The 21,293-nt window shown below is 39.2% G+C and overlaps 1 long non-coding RNA gene across 9 annotated transcripts in view; it reads right to left on the reverse strand.

The window, feature by feature from the left end:
• Positions 1–17,006: 17,006 nt before the first annotated feature.
• The window catches only part of LOC111263245 (uncharacterized), a 19,144-nt gene continuing 14,857 nt past the window's right edge, over positions 17,007–21,293 (reverse strand). For 5 of the 9 annotated variants that reach the window (XR_015312217.1, XR_015312222.1, XR_015312219.1 and 2 more), the window contains one exon: positions 17,007–17,982. This is a non-coding gene — a long non-coding RNA (uncharacterized LOC111263245). The other 4 variants (XR_015312216.1, XR_002682112.2, XR_015312218.1 and 1 more) reach the window with 4 other exon arrangements.

Genomic DNA, 21,293 nt, shown 5'->3' on the forward strand with positions numbered 1-21,293 from the left:
AGTTTTGCATTAAGTTGACTCGTTGGGCATGCATCGGTTAAGGTTACCCATGCAGAAAATACCGCCATTACTGGTGACGTCGTGGAATACCGTCGTGGTAGGATACAGCAATGATAAGTTAGAAGGAGGAACACACTGAGGAAAACTCTCAACTGCGGACCATAATCTCAGGTCTGAAAGCAGAAGTCCGTGTTATAATCCACACGCTTCAGAACGGCCTCATGCATAACGTCGACAAGGAAGAAACAGTTATACGTGCGCCCGCTCCAAGACAACAAAAAATAAAACAATTTCTTTTTGTCATTTAAGAGACGGCAGGATACATCGACTTCCAGACACGTGCACGTAAAACAACGCTTCTTTAATGAAAAGTGAACTCGAGTAGCCAGTTCGAAGGGCGCTAACCAAGTGCGCGGGTCGCCTTTTGTGATACAGGATTTAGAATACGTTTTATCGACCGTACGCCTCCATGCCCCTCTTCCAGCAGGTAAACCTCGATCCCATGGTTCCAGGGACTCCAGTCAACATGGCCTTCTATATACTAGGAACAGCCAACTTTTGCATTATCCATCCACGTCGTTTGTACTAAGAGTCTGGCAGAGCACTTTCGGGCATTCCGGTGCCATTGTGACGGAGTACGCAGCACATCTGAGACGTGCGGCACTGTGCCTCGATGTCGCACTGCGGCAGGTGATGGACTGTTTTACACCAAACAGCATAGACTCCCTCGAACCGAACATGACCCAAACCATTATGGGTAGATTATGCCCCAGGGCAGTACCTAATAGTCTGTCCGCTTCTATCTGAGTAAATCCCAATCAACAAATCTAGGGAAGTTACCATGAGAACTACATGAGTGGCAAAATGGTTTATGTCTCTCTACGATTAACATCAAAGTGTTTTTAATCTTCCCGCGCTTCGCGTTTCAAGATCTAGATAGATCCGTAGCAGTTTTACCCTGCTGCTATCTGTTCTTCTTTACTATCGTTTTTGTTATCTTGATCCGAACTTTAGCGAACTACTCTCTGGCTGTCACCCTCGCCGCGATGCTCCAGCTTTCAATCTTAGACATGCTAATCCGGTCAATGACTATTTGGGTAGTTATAGACCCCAATTTAATACGTTCCGTAGTTATGCATATGGTTATGTCTTTCTGTATCTCTCTTACGCTAGTCTTTGACTTCGCCTTCCGCTTGTTGAAGCGCGCCTTCCAGCAGCCTGTGAATTCTTAGCGAAGAGAAAATAGTTTTCATGTTAGTGACATGCAAATCCGCTGGTGACAGAAAGAGAGGCAAGAAACGTCAATCTTTTTTCCTTCACTTCTACGGAGTTTGTCTATTGAATGCGAACCGCTACTTTCAAAAATCCACCAGTCTCACGATTATCAAAGATGCTGTCTAGTGGATAAGCAGGAATAGGAATTATTTTTAGGTGTACGTCACAAGTGCTTAAAAGCTCCATGTATGCTTGGATTGCTCTATCAACGTCTACACTATAGCTTTTAATTGATGATTTGGTGATAATTATTTGCAAAACTAATTGTAAAAACCTTGTAAATTTTAGGCTATCACAAGTAGTTCGTGTTCTGCAAGTTTCGCTTGTAACATTTTTCTTTTTTCTAATGTTAGGATTGTTCCGTAACTTTCAATCATAATCCACTCACATCTTCGCAGCAAAAATAGGCCAACTCTGAAACTATTCTAAACTAAGCTATTAGGGGGTCACCCGTTGTAACATTTAACTTCTTTCAGGTTTACTAAACAGTCCTGTCGTCCTGATTTCAAATAACATCAACGACTAACATAGCATTTTTTGTTCAAGTTAATCACTGGCAATGGTCGTGCGAATGTACGTTTACCATCTAACGTTATTGGTCGCATAGCACAGAATTGCTTAATTTGGGATTACTCAAATTATTATTTACGTCTTTGGGACTGTTGAAACCTGTGACTTCTTGCTACATATTTACCCGATACGATATTGTTTATTCCGTTACATACATTGCATGTTACATACGTTAGCATACATTTGATTTATTCTCCTATTTCTTCTTTCTTTACCCGACCAGTCCTTGTAAATATGATTCAAAGTAACAACGGCTTTCAGAGGTAACATGTATTTATGACATCATGGCAACGATATGAAGCAGGCTTTCCCTCTGCATGGATAGTCCGCATTACATGGGCTCGATTTTAATCCATCATGAAACAGGTTTCCTGTGAACCAAACTTTTTGAATATTTCGCAGGTACTAACCTCTAGGCTTTTTTTTTCTTTTTTAGATAATCCAAGACAATTCTAACGCGTACTACTATATTGTTTAGTTGTTTTATGCGCTTGTTTTACGTGTTATTAAACTGAATCATTACAATACTTGCTAACACTTACTAATCACACCTATTACCTCCACTGATCTTTTCCTATATAAACGATTGACTTTTACTTTGTTTATAAATTCAACTGCTTCAGCTTTCGTCGGTCTCGACCGTTACATCACTCGTAGCGCTACCTTTTAATCGAGCCTGCGTAATTCACATTTAAATATGGAATACTGCACATTAGTCATCCGATGACTCCTTTCATCGCTGACTAGACGCCTAAATGGATTTTGTTCTGCGATTCAAATCAAACACCAGATGTCGCTTTCATCACATCCAATCTATAGAGATATATATTTATATATATCTATATACATATCTATATCTATATACATACCTATATCTATATACAATTCTGCTATCATTTTGAACGCGCGTACGTTTTGTATCATTTAATATTCACGCGAACAGTCATTAACTATGGTCAGAGGCATAACGACTATTGCTTTGATATCCTGCCACCTCGAGAGTTTCCCTTTCTTACTAATCTCATTGAAAACTAAACGTCTTTGGAACATAGTTGATCTATTATTTTCATTTGAGCTCATCAGTTCGTAGCAAGAAAGACCAGCTGCATAAACAATGGGTTAATTCCCTGGGCTTTCAACCGTTCATTCAAACCTAGTTATCATTACAAACTAAAAACCTCTCATACAATCGAGTTTTTGTGTCTGTTATATATAACAGATATAAAACAAATTGTTAAGTAGCTGAAAAGCCTTTGAAAAAATTGATGGAATCTGCCTATTCATTCACTCTGCTTGTTTAGATCATTCACTTCTAAAAGACAATTAGCTAATGGACAAAAACGCACAGGAGCCATTAATGATATGAACGGGCTTACAGATAAAAGTCAAATCCATAGATTCATGCCTAGAGTTTGTGAAGCATTAAAGTTGTCTCCAAAAGTTCCTGGCAACTTACTAACAAGAGACTTAGAGTGAAGGAATCAACTAGATTAGTAGCTAGAATGTAATTGACTAACACATAGTCACAAAAAGGAAATAGTTTTTTGTAATCTTCCCAACTCCGACTATAAAATAACATCGATTCGAATTAAAAAAAAAAACGTCTAGAAACACAACTTCAGCTGGTATTTCTCTCGTAGTTCATAAAAAAATTCAACTGTTTTACACGAGCCATTAGTTTTCGACATAACGATTTTTCAACTGATGGACAAATGCTATTATTTAGTTTTTTTTTTATATAAACCTTGTTTTTACCTCAGCCTTGGTAAATAGTTACGGTGGCATATAATTACGGTATCTTTCCATAGGTCTGCCAAAAAAACCTCTGGCAAGACGTTCACTGATCGTTTTGGCACTAATCAGTCGGGATGGGACTAGAGCTTTTAGCGGAAACATATCCTATACGTTATGCCTTTGGAGGTTATTCGAAGAATTTGTCCGCATAAAAGTATGTAAAAAAACGATAGTTATCTACTCGTTATATACCATTATTAAGTTTCTCGCTATTGACGCTTCTAGGGACAAATCGAACCAAATCCTCTGGTCCAAGATAGTAAGTAACCAAAGGGACCTTTGACTGTATATGTCTAAATCATAATGAACTAATGCAGTGTTTATATGATTTCGTCTTTTAGACAGTAACCACCTTACACAGAAGAAGCTATTTGGCAAATAATAGTCTCCTAGATAGAAAGGCTAGTGACTCTTTTAGCAGTTTCGCAGGAGTCGTACTTTCTCATTATCCTATGAGAATCAACAGTAGGATCAATCATATCTTTACTTTTAGTCTGGACATGAAGATATTGTAGTATCAAGCCTAGGGTATGATACTGCAGAACACTGCTTCAAAATATACGCGATAAAATTTTTCAACATTATCTATGAGACAATATGTTTTATATAGTCAAAGTGGCGTTCTATTTCAGACTAACTAAATTTTAGCTACTTAGAACGATCACTCATAGCTTTAATTAAATTAAGCACCTTATCGTGCAATACTTCGTTTCGTTGTTCGTAGTAGAAAAAAAACGCCGCACTTTACCGCCAATAGAATACTTACTCTGCCCTATTGTCGGGAGAAGGGCCGCTCGTGCCCAAGTTTTATGTTGATGCAACGACTGAGAAGCTTTTGATCGTGACACGATGTTTAGGCGCTTCGTAGAATCTCTAACCTTAACATATATTTAATATTTCAGCTGTAGCAAAATTAAGACGACCGACTGTAAAACCTATGAACGACCGCGCTGACAGATTCTTACGCAGATAATTACTAAAGTAGTCTGCTGCAATATTCGCTGTTGCACGATACATGCTGTATGTTAAAAGCCAATGTAAAACTAGCGGTCGTATATATGAGAGCTTTTATAAAAAAACGTTTAAGTTGTTCAGTGTTGCCTTTCGACACGGCCAGTCTAAAATTCAACAGTTATAACATATATATGTATGTATGGATCAATTCATGCTAAGTTCACTATTCAAATCACCAGGAAATATTATAATAGTAAACTCTTTTAGTAACTTTACACGCATAGAGCAGTCAATAGCGTCGGGGGCTGCTGGGTTCCAATCTGGCGGGACGCGTGCAGTTTGTGATACTTGCAATTAGTTAAGTGAATGATCGTGTTTTACTATTATAGAATATCAGTCTACAAACATGTTTGAAAGATTTCTACACGTTGGAAGTACGCGAAGGTGTAAACTAAATCAAAGGTTTGTTTCACATGGCCAAACCACTACTGAATCATTCAAGTCATTACGTATTGATTATCATTGAGAGTTGTACAAACTGGGCTGAAATTGCAACAACCCAAATTACGATTGAGGGAACCATCTCTCTTAGATCGCAGTTGATGCGTAAGCTGTCACCATTAGCAAACAAACATTTCAGGAAGATCGTGTCTAATGTAAATTAGAAATCTGTCCACAATTAAAGCGGACAAACTGCCTGTAGAGAAGCTATGTGACACTAACAGTTACGAGCTAAAAATAGATCTAATTTGACATACAACGAATGAGGGTAACCTAGCGAAAATGTACAAGGATCTGATAAGGGAGTAAAAGACTGTTTTAATTTCTAAAGCGATAAAACTACGGAATGTTCCTCTTGTCAAAAAGGCTGTAAACCATCTGTTAGCTAGATTTGTGAACGTGACGCAGAATCCAATTGGAAGCTTCTGCGTATAATAGCAGCATTTAATCCAACGAAACGTATAAACGTTGACCCCACATAAACTCCACGATCGACAAATACAAGGGATAGTTTAGTTGCAGCCATGCCCCATCGAGCAGCGCGGCAATCGACTACTCGAACTGTTAAACAGGTACTATAGCTCTCAAACAAATACTCTTAGACTAAAGAAATCATGTTTTTTCAAACGGTAGCTACAGTCAGGTGCATCAAAAAGTATTTGCTATCGAATAGAAATTTCTTTGAATATCAGTATCATATATATATATATATATATATATATGTAGTTGGGCGTATATCCTCCAGTTGAGGGTCAGTTACATATTGAAATAGGGGGGACAGTAGTTATGTTTTGACGGTTACTGTTCAAAGCAACCCCATCATAGAACGACTAAGTTAAGCGCGCTACGAGCTTTCTTTAAAATTAAAACATGAACATTGTGTAGATTGTAACTAAAATTCTATTAAAGCCATCAACCTACATGATCTTAGTATTCCAGGACTATAGTTGTCCACAGTGGACGAAACGCATCCACAACAAAAATCTTCCCCTCAGAGACAAACGTGAAATCTCATAGCAAACACAAATTGTACCAGTCGCATTTGTAGAGATGTACATCTCGTCGAGTTGGGTTCCAACCTAAAATTTTCTAATGAAAAAAAAAAACGTTATATATCTAAATGCCGCATAGAGAGAGTGAAAAAAAATACACTTTCCTGCCTCTCAGGCTTTGATTCGGAGTTTCAGGTAGAGAAAATGATACGTTTATAAAACCCCTACGTTGTGTTCTGCCTTTGGAAGCTACGGGCCTATAAATCTCAAGAACAAGCTCGTGGAAATCAATAACGGCACATTCCAGAATCATAGGAAACTAACTTTGCCAAAAAAAAATCGATGCAAAGGTTCTCAGATAACCGAGATGTTGTTGAGACATCGGTGTAGAGTGTACTTGAAAGGCAAGATTTATTAGTTAGACGTTCTTGTAGACAGTGTAACCTTTCTGAGAAGCACAGCTCCTTCTAATTGCATGCGGTAATGACGTAATCCTTAATAGCTGATAAGAATTTAATTCGTACAAACATTATATATCGTCCAGTAACGGAAACGATCAAGGATAAGCCATAGCTAACAAAGTAAGATGTTCAACGTGAGATGTCATCTCTGAACCTACGTTCGCCTGATAATAACACAGTCAGATAAAGCTGCTGGACGTCAAACAGCGTACATGACTTGTCATACTTCGATGGAATATTTAAAGGTCTCGGAAGCAAATAACCCAATAGTATTTTTATTCCTGAACAGGAGCAAAATATGCGCGTGAACCGGAGACCTACGAGTCGACGGCCGTCCCTCGTTTTCTCGAGCGTGGCGTTGCAAAAACAAATGACATTTATTGTCCACTTGAGAATGAACTTATAGATGGATTAGTATTAAATCCTGCAAAAAACACAAAACCGCTTATGCGTTCGCCTCGGGATGCAATCTATCGGCGTGCGCGGCAAATATTGTTTTTCAGATATGCTTCGCTTAATTGCCTCTAGTGACTTTCATAGTTCCGTTGTCTAAGTGCATGAGACAAGGGCAAAAAGAGACGCGTTCTCAAGCGTTATGCAACCGTAGTACGTAAATTTGACAGAAGTAGGATGACAAACCTTTTTATGTGCATGCATTCGATTCAGAGCCCAAAACGAGTGCCCCAAATATTGGGATATGAAAATTGACTTTATAAAATTAGGCGCTATACTAGTTAAATATATAAATCGAATGAAGCGGGTTCTTCGCTTTGCGTATATTTCGATTAAAGCCTGTCTCGTCTAGAGCTAGAAGTCTCAGTTTGCTTCAGAAATATCTAAAGCTTTTTGTGGGTTAACTAATTCAGTCTGGCAGCCAAAGCTCTATCTTCGAAGGTCTTATTTCACAAACCGGGCTTTCAGGACCTAACCTAAGCCGCACTAGATGAAGCTCCAGCTTACACGACATCTAAATGTAGAATAACATTGTTCTTTTCGGAAATCGCACATGTGCAAATCAAGGGTGGCGGTCTTCGATGTAAATGACGACTGCTCACTGAAGTGTTTACTATAATAAAATTGTCGACAGACCGATTTCTATCAGTCTTACAGAGCATTAGCACTATAAGAGCTTGTGTAATAAGCTCAAAAAAACAATGTAAAAAGGTAGGTTCTATTCCGCTTAGTAACTAGAACCTGTTAGACCAATTTGTACTATAAGAATTTATGCAGTTTACATAAACAGAGGACATGGCATTATGAAACTTTCACAACACCCAATCGAGGGAACGGCCATCTGAAATACGAAGTATACCTTATTATCAAAGAAAACAGCAAGTTTCAAAGGGCACGCTAGACAAGGCACTTTAAACTTACTACGACACACTTTACGTCCAATGGTCGACATACGTCAAGAAAGAGTCCTCCGAATATGTCTGTTTGCCTTCTAACCGTTAAATCGACCTGCTAGGATCAAAAGATGAAACTAGTAGAACCAATCGCAAAATTATCGACGACTTTTATTTTGTCCAGTCTAGGATCAATACAGCGTAGCTACATCAATGCTATAGAGTTCAGGTATCAATCTAAACTCCATTAGCCAACGACAAATTGTTGACGTTGCTCAAGTTAACTTTAACAAGACCTGTTAATTTCCATTAGGGCCTTATTATTTTAATAGGCCTTGCCTATTACCTATCCGAAGTTATTGTAGTTTGCCTAATGCATAGAGACGTTCAGTGTCAAAGAAGGAATGATAACTTCAAAAAATACGCTCCATCGAGCCGAGAGCTTAGTATAAATCACGATTACAAAACTGAACCTAATTGAAAAATATATTATTATAATATTCTAGGTAGTATCTAATTAGCTCCCTTCCTAGATATTTAATGGTCTCTTTTAATATGCCATTTGTGAGCTTTTACGCCTCTTGGACAAATAAATTGAATAAATTAATTAATTAACTGACGCCATTGCTGAAATCGGTTGCCAAGAGTAACGCATCACCCCTGTACTAGATTCCATCTATTCCGCATTGTACGAATCACCACTCTGTAGCTTGTCGTTTCCGACATACCACTTCACTGCCGATCAGTTGTGGCTTCAGTCCGCTACTTTTCAATCACTGTATCGTATCCATCTGGATCTCTGAAGGCTATTTAACTACCTCGTACGCTCTTAAAAACGCGGGGAAATAAGGGGCATCACAATGAAGTACCTCTGGACGTATCGATCTTGATTAATATCATTCGACACACTTTTGTCGAGTCAAAGAAGATATTTAACAATTATTCAACTCAAATACGTCATTTTCACACGTAATACAAAGCAATCGTATTAACAATAACGAAGCTGAAAATCGTTTATTCGCGTAGTTGTTGGTGCTACGAGAACGCGTGCGTTACTATATTGAATTCTATGCCTGCAACCTCTATAGCCACTACATTGACTATTTTTCTAGAATAACAGAAAATCGTTATAGTATTGTTTCGTAACTGATTCTATGTGTATACTCGTGATCTTCCGTATTTCCCCTAAGTGAGAGATTCTCTCAAAAACTAACTAAAGTTGTACCGTGTTTAGTTTCCAATAGTTTTTTGGAATTCGGTTAACAGTCTGCGTCATGTTAGAAATGTTTCCTTAGAAGCTTTAATAAAGGCTGACCCAGAAATAACTGCTTTTAAATATGAGGTGTGTTCCGAACAAGCGTTGCAGAAGGACTGACTTTCTCTATGTAAACATTAATATTCAGCCCTTATATCATGGCAATTCCAAATTCTCTCGAAGGACTTATATGGTTTTAGTTGAAATGTATTCGTACACTAGGATAATCATGTCATTGTTATAAGTATACTCCCATATATGTCTTCTTGTGTGTTCTTGACTAGTTTTCTAAGCTGTGTGGATTTTGATGGTACCAATTCTATTTCTCTATTTCAAATAGATACGATACGTAACCCCATCGATACGTTTTGTTGTTGAGGCCCGCACCTATATGAGTCAATAAGCATCTCGATTTCTGCGTCCGCAGCTGCCATTAAGTATTGTTTTAGATGGCTAGCTCCCAGCACAAAAGTTGTGTGTCTACGTGTAGTCTCGAACCTATACAGCGTGGCCAATTCCTCTATTTATGCAAACACGTTATCACTGAATAATCACACAGCTATTACGATTGTACCTGCGTTTATATTCACTGTCACACATCCCTATAAAATGCACGATTATACATAGCACGTACGCTTATGCGATACGATTCTAACAAGCTCAGCCTAGATGTTTAATAACGATGCATGGGTACAGCTGCTCGTTGTGCTTTCTATTCCAGCTTCTGCCTACCCGCCCAGTTTTTTCATCCTCAGGTTAGAAACACAAGTTTTGTGCAAAGCGAATACTATTACTAACTTGAGACAGTGTATAACAGCTCTGAAATACTTATTCAGAAACTTGCAATATTGTTAGCTTCTAGCTGTACATATTTTCAATGATAATAAAAACAATCGTAAGTCTGCGTCTCTTCAATCCGATCACAGAGGACATGCTAAAAAGAATTCTCAATGACCTTGGTACGGCCAGGTTTGCCTTGATAATACTAATTAAAGAAGGACGTGTCCGTAGAACAGGGTCAAACTGCAGTAGAAACTAAAAGTCAGAGCACGTTATAAAATTATTAGCACTTATTCCCTGAGGCGCTGACCCTAAGTATAACTTTTCTTTGAAGGTTATAAAGCCACTAAATCATATATTCGCTTTTTCGATCCGTCTCGCCGATCCCTTCAAAGGTTACACTTTCGACAACTTTAACTGGTCCGAAAAAATCGACTTTTGAATACTCATGCGCCACTAAAGGCGAATAGAACGAGTTAGTTTATTCTTGGCCGCACGCAGTATTTTAGTGATGAACTATTTCGCCGCTTCCAGTAAAAGTGCCAAACAGGCCTTCTATGGCCTGTCTGGCACTTTTATTTTCGTAGGTCAAGTGTTACGAAGACATCAAGTTAGATTCTGCCATCTAGTAGATCAGGGTCTTTACGCTGATGTGGGCTTTCAATATGTCGCTTTTTCTAGACAGATAGAAAACGTACTAGGCCTCTGTCTCGTTCAGATTATATCGAATGGAATATGTGTTTGAAGATACAGCTTGATTATATGAGCATATTATCATTTAAAGACTGATCCACGCGATTAGAGCTACTGCTCAGCGAATATACTGCAATGCGTGATGCCTCATGCTACCTTAGACTTATTCTATCACATTCAGGCGCACGTTGAGCCTGTAAAACGAAAACCCAATGCATCGCATTGGGTAAGAGGAAATTTATGTACTGCAATATGCGTAATTATGTGTCGCTTAGTTCTGTTGACCATTCTGCGGCTTTGTTTTGTGCTATCAAAGTCAGCTGCTCTTCTCTTCAATAGACTGATAAACTCCAGATAAAAAGAAGTAGGAAGAAGCTTGAATATATACCTTCGAACCTCTACAAATATCAGCGTAGGTAATCTATCTAACGATGAACGAATCTGTCCTATAACGCACTTAGAAACCCAATTTCGGCTTGATTCGGTCCGTTTTGAGTCTTTGATGTATTTTATCGACAAGGAGTGTTCCCCAGTGCCCATATTCCGTAAAAAGATGCCGGGAGCTGCTTTCATTTCGAGTAGGGCCAGCATCGTTCGTAACGACATTCATATACTTACACTCGCTGCCATCACCTGATGTATTTAAAAAAAAATTGTTCATAAATGGTCCACGCCTGCCTGTATAATGAAATGGGTGAAGCGAATCTGCAAGTGTGAATCACTAGCACGATTATTGTGATTTATTCCTGTCGAATATGTAAATGTTTTCCCTGATAGCGATGCATATATTTTAGCAAACATTGGTTACCCGAGGGTCATCGCAAATGGGGTCCTAAAATTTAATAGCCTTTCAAATCATTCTTGCTCCAGGCTGATGGTACTTAGTATAAATATATATATATATATATATATATATATTTAGGGATCGGAATTCCGAATTTTTTGAGCTCATTAACAACAGATAGGAATGGCGGGTAATAATGTTGAAATTATTTTTCAGCAAAAAGGAATAAGCTAAAAAATATTTTATGGCGATAACTGATAACGATTCGAAATCTATGCAAAACTATCTCTGGTAATCATCAACTGGTAAAGTGCTGGAAAATGATGCCTTCGAGATTTTGACGGGCTAGTATTAATGTAATTCCACCTTGTATCACCATGAGGAGAAGCTCCCTCTACGAAAAGAAATATACGTCCGCATATCTGATATAAAAAAGAAGAAAACGTTAACATCTTTAAACCATCTACAGCTAGTCTGAGATTTTTCGATTAAATGTCATAATGACAAGATGGCGAAAAGCATAACGTTATTGAGTTGTTTATTCACACTAACAGTCCATGTTTGTTTATATCAACAGGGTCTGTTATTATTTTCAACAAAAACAGACCATATTTTTTTGTTTTTAATAATTTCGCGTAGCGTTGGTTTGCTACTGTTTGTCGTAAGTCACAAACTCTATTTTGTCATCTGGCTACTCGAGCTGGGATAATTATAGAAATCTATCTACAGAAAGACTCGGTTTGTTTAGTATTGATATTCTGTTATGATCAAAATAGCGTTGATAATATGACGCACATCTACATCGGTATTCCGTAGACGTTACCTCTACGTAGTAAGACACGAATTATGTTTTTTGCTTCGAGATTGATGACGCAGCTAGAATCTGAGAGCACACTCGGTCCGGATCACGACTTTGTGTAACAAACAACTCTTCGGGTAAACTTTTAAGATTAAAATCTGCTAACTAGAAATATATGATGTTATTAACAAATATTAATTTTCTAATATTAAGGTTAGAAAAAACGGTCCAGCCGAGTAACCGCGCCACATCTGGTCTCCAGCCGAATTGACTATTCTTAGCTCTGTTCAAAGTGCGCAAATGTGTCTCTTATCAAAGCTCCGATAACGTTGATTATTAGCGTCTGATTATGATTACGTGTAGCGTTTCTGAATGTATTGGAGGGAAATAGCGAAGTAACTATTGAATGTATGACCCATGTTACTGGTAAAGTTGCCTTCTTATAACACTTCGGAAACAGATGGCGATCCAGCCAGCGAATCTTCAGACCTAGAAAAGTCTGATAATACTTTAAATAGAATTATAGCTCATGAAGCTGCGAGTGCAGGGTAAAGATATGTCAGGCTAATTACTCTGTGTACCTGAAATAATGCTTTTATCACTCGAGTTAAAATTCCCATAGTAATGTAGTAAGCCAATATAATATTCTACGCTGCATTTTGTAAGTGAGGACGAGCCCAGTCGATACAAAAGTGCGACTAGATCAGTTGTATTTGATTCCAGAAAAAAAAAAAAACAATCGTAAACCTCAAATTTTACACGTGGAAAAACCAAATAACGAAATGTAGCATTTAAAGCTTCTAAAACAGTTCATATCTAACTAGATGGGACGACAAACATCTTCGGGATATGTTTTCAGATAAACAATGCCTTCTAGTGCACTTTCGTACCCTGAAGCAGCAACCACCGCACAGCCCCGACACTCATACACACATGGTTAAGTATTTGTACGTATGAAGTATGATATATATATATATATATATATATATACTCTACAGGACAAGCACGTGCGATGCAATGGGACCTATTCCGTACATCCAACGTGGCTTCTCCCCCATCCTGTGGACGTGTCTAGGGGCACCGTGTAGGTGCTATGCTCATCGACAGCAGTATTCGTTACGATAATCCGTTGTCCACCACGAATTCTCTACTGAGAACGGATGAATAAGACTAGTACGGTCCTACACTCTGAGTGGAAGACCACCAGTCGTCATTCTTTGCGTTCTTGTCTACTTTTTTCCAAAGTACGAAAAAACAGGCGGGGCACTTTTTCTGGGCACTCATCGGATCGACGCCTTTTGCTCTAAACCCAAAGACCTATTCCTATTCAGCAGCCGCCACAGTCTAGCCAAACCCGATACACAGTCGAAGATTATGACCAACGACCCATTTCTTAATTGGCGTCGTTGGCGACCGCGAACAATCTCTCCGTTCCTACAGTTTCCGTACGGCCTTATTTGCCACTCTATTAGCTGCATTTCTTTTATCTTCGCTCATTTTAGGCAACCCTACTGCCTGCTGCTTCTACCACTGCGACTCAGCGAAATGATTTAGGACGATTTGTTAATGTCCGATAGATGAAAGCTGTTCATCTAACTTCTCGTCGTAAGGCAACAAATGCCTACTCGAAGTTAATATATAATCCTCTAATAACAATTTACCATACCAGTTTCTCTATTCGCGACCATTCTACTTTTTTTCACTAAACTGTACGTACTTAAATCGGCAATCGAAGAAGACAATAAATGGCGATTGGTACAGATGTTACTATAATTCTTCGACCTATTTAAATATACCGATCGACTTTTAAATATTTAATAAGGATTATCTACCATATACGTCTAGCTGAATAGAAACTATCTCAAAGAAGCTACTTCCAGAATTATCAACAACTTTATTATATCTCGCAATGGACAAAACAGTGATAACAACAGTAGCAATACCTAGCGTATTTTTTGTTGTAACTTTCGGATTTAACGTTAAGTTGAATTAAGAAGATGTTGAAAAACAGTAGCTACACTTTCTTCTTCTTCTTCTTCTATAGTGACACTTATCTTGTAACGTAATGCCGATAACTCTTGACCGATTTGCAATCAGTTGCCGATATTAACAATAACAGCACCCGAATCTGGTCTCGATCAAACGCAGATTCTTTCGGCGTCTGTTACTTTCGTTTGTATCGCCATTCCACACGTTCTTCGGGGATATCAGGTTATCTTCGATATCCCGAACACCATTACAAGCTTAGTAGAAATATTCACACTACTACATCTGTAACGAGATAGTAAAACTTTAATGATAGAATTAGATAGAGCTTATCTTAGGCGTTACGACCTGTCCACACGCTTGAAACGTACTTTGTCATTTTTAGAGAAGTTTAGATACCTTTAACTTAATTCCGATACAAGTATGTCTGCGAGTTCGTCAACAGTGATTCACCGTGAGTTAACTAGATGACCAACTGAGTTCGCAGTATCCAGCACAATTAATCTGCATCTAAATAGGTACGTGCGCTCTAACCAGTCAACGACTATTTTCATATTTCTCACACGAAAAGACGCATCGCGATTACGCGGCGGACCAATGTAATTGAAGCTCAAAAAGCGTATCGTTACGGACCAGATGGGGTTTTTCAGCGTCAATGACTATTAAACCACCAATGGCTCCATTTTGAGTACATTGGATTGTTAAAAAATTGATCGTCCTAACACCGAAAGAAAAGCTAATATTTTTTTATTTTTAAAAAAAATATAAAATATCTTCCTATTGAAGTCGAACTGTCATTATTAAGGGAGCTCTGCAGAGACCGAAACAGTTCACAGTCTGATGGTGCAAGATTCGGGCTTCATGACAGATGCATTGAAGTGCCCCATCTAATTTCTCTTAGTTTTTGCCGAATAGTTAGGCGATGTATGTGGTCTGGCCACTGTCATGATGTAAAATGACGTTTTTCCTGTTTACTAGGTCTTGTCGATTCTTTAATAGGCTTGTTGGTGTCTTAGCAGTTCCCAGCAATAGAAGTCCGAATCAAGCGTTCCACAATGTACGATCCTTTTCGTATCCCACCAAACACCATCTTTGATGTCGGACTAGGTTGTGCCACAAATTGTACGGCCTATTTTGCTTATTTCTTTTTCTGCACATCATTGTCGTTTACTCAAGGTTAAAAAACGCTCGGCGTCATTTTTCTTCTATAGAGTTTCTCAGATGGAAATACGAACGAGTATTTAAATGGTACCCCAATATTTTGCAGCTAGATTTCTAAAGTTCTGTTTATCGTAGTTAGCCACTTAACTATCAGTCTTGCTCAACTTTCGCAATAATTTCATCGGCTCTTTTCGTAACTGGCCGATAACTGTCAGCAGCATCTTTCACGTTGAAATTCCCACCTTTAGACCTTTTCTTTTGACAAAGCACCTTATCCTTAAAAGGCGCAATTTTGTTTACGGGCCTGGGCTATATTCCTGTCTGTGTGTTATAGAACTGTAAAATATAGTGAATTTTTCGTAGAAATTTCATTCATTTTCAAGACCATCCTGTTTCGCAAATAATACAAATACAATAAGACAGATCAGACACTCAGTGATCGAAGAGAGAGAATAGAATCAAAAGCACATCTTCATAGTTTACAATTGCTTGACCGCATAATATGCTTTACGTCTTTCTACCGTATTGTCAATAGTTTTAGTTTTACTTCAGATTCTATACAAAAGCAAAAGATGTCTCTTTTCGTTGTTTAGGCATGATGTACCATGGTGTAGCGTGGCCAGACTCAAACCAAGGGTACTCGGCTTGACAGCGTAACGCTCCGCTGCTAAGATCGCCAAAAGCACCATGACGAAACCTGCACAGCGCCATATACGACGCTTTGGTTATGCATTTTATCTGCAGAAGCTAATTGATGTCGTTATGAGCAGTTCATTGCAAGAATTCATGAATAATTACTGTGCTCTCTAACGAAAAAAAAAAAAAAAAAGGTTTTCCCTAATAGCAACCAACGGCAACCCTGTGATGGTTTTCATTTCACTTGAAAAGTAAACTCCAACACAGATAGTTTTCATCAAGCTTAGTTTGCGGATAATACTGAGTGTCGATCTTTTCGATTGGCTCACAAAGACTCGGGTGTTCAGTCAAAATTCAGTGCAAAATTATACATCTTTCACATTTAAATCGTCATAAAGTATGTCCTAGAAATTCCCATGGCGTTTTGCCAATGAGTATGTAGTTTTCTCAATATTTTGGTGTAATTTTATTAAAGAAATAGAGCTGAATGGGCTCCTTGGTTGACTATACCCGAAGCAACCCTACACACTTGAAAGGAAGCGACAAAAAGTCCATTATAAATACAAGAGATTGACTAAAAACGAACTGGCATTGCATGAGGGCATCATTTTTAGGTGTCCCACCCAATTCAGTAAACATAATCCATCTCAAAATACTCCCTACAGTATAAAAACAGAAAGCTCGAGTTCAGGCGTAGTCTTGGCGCAACTGAATATTGAGAGCGCCCAGATAAGGCAACCGCATCTAATTGTTTTATTATCTCTAAGAAAGAATTGTATAAAATCGAATTGTTTGAGTAGTCCGAAATAAGGAGAAGCTGAACGACCATTTACGAATATAACACAGTTGAAATGAATTTGTTCCATTGATAGTACTCGTTTTTTTTTTTTTTGTCAGTCACGCTTAAATTTCAACCCCATTCGAATAGGTAATACCGATCTTAGGAAATTTTACCTCATCAACTAAAGAATGGTGTTTTTATTTCCAAAAGCTATAAGATAAAAATGACGATACGACGCTTATTAATCAACATTTCGTCTAGTACCGTAGATTTATTTAAATTATTAACAGTCTACATATCAGCTTTGTCTTCTTCACTGCATTGCGCGTTTCAGTATATGTCTATTTTATCATTCATCGTGCTATATCACATATCGTTGTTCGTAGTAATCATTATCAATACTTTGTGTTATTTATAATTGCCTGTTATATATACATCTATGTTGTCCGATCACATCAAACGAGGAGTGGCCGCTAGTTCATGTAGGCCGTTTTATATGAGTCTCTCTCCGTCTACCTAGTTGTACATAGAAACAGATAATTCTAGATAAACATACCTGTTTTTTTTCCGATTGTCAATATCACATATGTGACGTCACGTATAACGTGATCATTTGGTGCACGGGTTTTGGAATTGACGTATAAGCTGCGTAAATTACTTAGACTGTTCAGTACTACCAGTGCTAGAGGAATATTTGAAATGGTCGTTTGTATGTAAGTTCGTTATAAGTGGGATCGGATAACTTTAAAATGGCCAGAATATAGCAACAACACCAGTGCGATAGAATATGTCTTGTCTCCCTAAAGGTCACATTTCGTAATGGACGATCGTTTCCCTATTGCATTCTAGACCACTGGGCTAAAACGTCTATCTTCTTCCATTAGCGACGAATACTAATGCATGCTGTCCGGTCGTATATTTCAACGACAGTAGAATCCGACCAAAAACTAATTACAGAACACTGTTTATTGTAAGAGTTATGCCGTTTTGTTGATGATATCAAGCTCCGAACACCGTAATTTTCCAGCCTCAAACCTCAGTCAGAGATACCCGCCGATATCTCATCGACGTCGCTCGAAATCTCCCTTGGGTGCTTTTCACGTCTATTAACGCTGTCTCGGTTCCTTCCGTATGTTCTTGGGCACTGTTTGATCCCTTGGCAAAATGGGGTCTGATAGAAGCATGCAGATAGATTGACTGAGCTTTTTAATTTTCTGAAAACCGATTGGACACGAATAAAGAAAAGACGAGTATAGTTAAAATGTGATCAACGTATTTGTCTTTACATGTCAAAGACATGTACTATCGATTATGTGAAAACTACGACACATATAGAAGTATCCTATATTATGAGAGCGTCGTATTGTTCACTACGCTTCCAGTAGTCTCCGGGAACCCAAATCCGTTCTCTGTTATCTATTGGCATACATATATATACTTTGTTCTTATACTTTGTTGTTATATAGTTCTCCTGTTGTGATTATTCTATTGCAAATAGTTGTTAGTTAACTGATTGACCCTATCGCTTATCGGACAACAAGTCGATAAGAATTCCCTATAAATACAGAAACTATTCGAATCGAAAGCGATAACAATTATTACTGTGTGTGTTCAAAAAGGAAATCGCCTAATTGCGACCAGCTACGCATCTCATCACCCTTCCTAGTAATTCCCACCTAGTAACCTATTTACCGTCACTATCCTAATAGACGTTATATAAGTTTACCAGTTAGTTTAAAAATAACGTCCGCGCCAAGGCTTATCATATTAGTCAAGTGGGCATTTCGTTCATCGAAGTCACCCAACATCCACAAAAACGCTAGGGGTCTGGATGGGTCTGGGGGGAAGTGGATAAGGATAAGGCCTTGCAGCCATTATTAAACGTCCTTCTCATTACCAGTGCCGCTTTGCCTGCCCGCTAACAGCACGTGCAGCAAAATCCAATTGGGCATCTAAACAATACATAGAACCATAATATCGTCCAAGACAAATACGCTGGACAGACTTCGCTTAGCTTCGGCAATAGCAAAACAAATTCGACATATAGCCCTGGCAGATACATATCTAGCCAACAGCACACAGAAGCTAACGTCAGTCATAAACAAAGATAGCCGACCGTTTACCGCAGACCGTCGCGATGCACAGCTGACGCAACAGCGGAAAAATATGAAAACTGCCCAATTACTATTACTCAATTTATAGCACTATCAACTATGCGCTTTATATCACGAGCTCGTGACTTCTCGACGAGCCAGACCAGCAAAATAGAGCTATCTGATGTACCTTCCGCGCCTGGAGTTCTCCTGTTGTGACTGTGAGCACTTTTGCCGGCACGTCACTGTCTATCTAATGTTATGTCATTCGACCGTTGTTTGTCTGTAGGGTCGCCGACCATTCGATTGGAGACCAATTCACAGGGCAGACACATGAAGACGGCCTGCGGATAGTGGTAATATCTGTTTTATCAGAACAGACAGGCATCTGTTGGTTCGATTCGGATTTTCTTTATATCTTCATCAAGATAAGGACGCGTACATGCCGTTCGCACCAGGACTAGCAAAGCTTTGTAATAGTGTCAACGTTTGTCTATACAGATGCTGCTGGTTGTCGTGAAAAATTTGCCAGTAATATATATCTATGTTAGGTATGCGTCTACACTTGAACATCACGTATTCACTGAAGGTCGTCATTTTTTTCGCTATTGTATTATCAAACAGTACAAGATGGTTGATATATTAGGGAATAAATGGGCATTTATTTAATTACGTGTCTTCATACAAAACAGCAACAATGCCATGCGCCAAGTCCAAGTGTTGTCTATTAAACGGTTCAGTGCTGAACGAATTGGTTTGACCTTCAGTTTGCCGCATTATCACTTATTGAATTCTAAATTAATAAAATATATTAATAAAAATAATTTATGGTCAGAATTCTTGCGAGACCGGAAAGGCTAATGCTGTCAATATATCGTCATACAAACAATCCATTACCGCTCAGTAAGCTATGGGACTGCTTAATCTCCATCTGTATTTTTGTCTCTACTCACAATTTACACAATAAACATGGCTAAATTACGTTTTCGCCCGTCGCCATCGAACAGAATCAAATAGGTCACCTATCAGGCGCGCGCTTGTCACCTTTTGTTTAGGAACATACGTTTGTATTTTGCTCACACCATCAGCATAAACACATCGCCCAAGTACAAGTCAAAGACAGGTCTGAGAATTAGTTTAACAACAGCTGCCATCGTTCGGTCTGCCAACACAAGGGCACTCAACGGGCAGCAGTACTACTAGCGAAAGTCCGACGTAGACAACACCAACAGCATCAAATATACGCCAAATTCGCAGCTGGTCTATTTTTGTCTTCTTGCAGATAAGTCAGCGTTCCCATCGTTAGTTTGCGTTTATTTGCATCTATCTGTTCGTATATCAATACCCGTTGGGCCATCCGCATCGAATCCCACTAGCAAACCCAAGCTTAGCGCTCTCAGATCGAATGAACGCATTAATTGTTAAGAAAACTGACAAAAGACGCTAGATACACTAGCGGTGCAGGCATATGCCTAGGATATTAGACGTTGCAGAAAGGGCGGCAGGAGGAGGTTGGATTTCAGTAACAGCAGTTTGCCGGTGCTTAAATCGAATAGTCACAGCGTCGCTCTATGGCTTCAATGTATGTAGCAGCAGAGGCCTCTGCAGATGCTGTTATCTGGCCACAGCAACTGCTTTTGCTTGCCAAAAGAAGAGCCATTTGTTCTAAGCGAACGCGCACCTCGACAACATCTACAACAACAGCACCAGTTAGAACAGCAAAAAGGCGGGAGTAGATCCAGCGTTCGACGTTCACCATCAACTTCATCAAGACGTTAATGGGGCTGCTACCGCTGCCTGGAGCTTCGTTCATTTGGAACACGACTGGGACGCATCATGCCGCCAATCATACGACGACAACAGATCGCCATCGAACACTTTCAGCGGTTGCCAGGTCTGCAATCGGCCGTCTTGTTGATGCTGTTGGTGGGCTGGCAATGACAGATTCAAGTGGGAAGGGTGGCTGCGTAGTGGTAAAAAACAGCATGGAGCTATTGCGTCACAATGTGCGCGCATTTCACAATGTCACTGGATGGATCTGCGTGTGTGTCTGTCTGTCGGCCTGCCTTCCTCCCTCTCTGTCTATATGTGTGTACGTACTTGTGCACGCTGTCTGCCAGGTCCAGGCAGGGCACTGGACGAAAAACTGTCCCCGCGAAAGGCCACCACCATTACTGCACCGTCAAAAACGGCTGTTTTTCTAAATTCTGCGGTAGCGACGCCGGCGATACGGACAGTCACTGTAGCAACTAAATCGTCCCCGTCACATTTTCACTTTGGCCCGTTTCATTCGATTCTATAGGGGTGATCAAACTTTGTCGCCAGATGGTCTCACTGGGGCTTGGTAACCCGCATAGGTAGTCGTCTCAAGAATGACTCAGTTTAAGCAGCGCCCTTGATTCATGAATAGTTAAAATAAGTGAAGAGAAAAC

Source organism: Varroa jacobsoni, unplaced genomic scaffold (assembly GCF_002532875.2).
Source record: "Varroa jacobsoni isolate VJ856 unplaced genomic scaffold, vjacob_1.0 scaffold_750, whole genome shotgun sequence".
NCBI classification, from domain to species: Eukaryota; Metazoa; Arthropoda; class Arachnida; order Mesostigmata; family Varroidae; genus Varroa; species Varroa jacobsoni.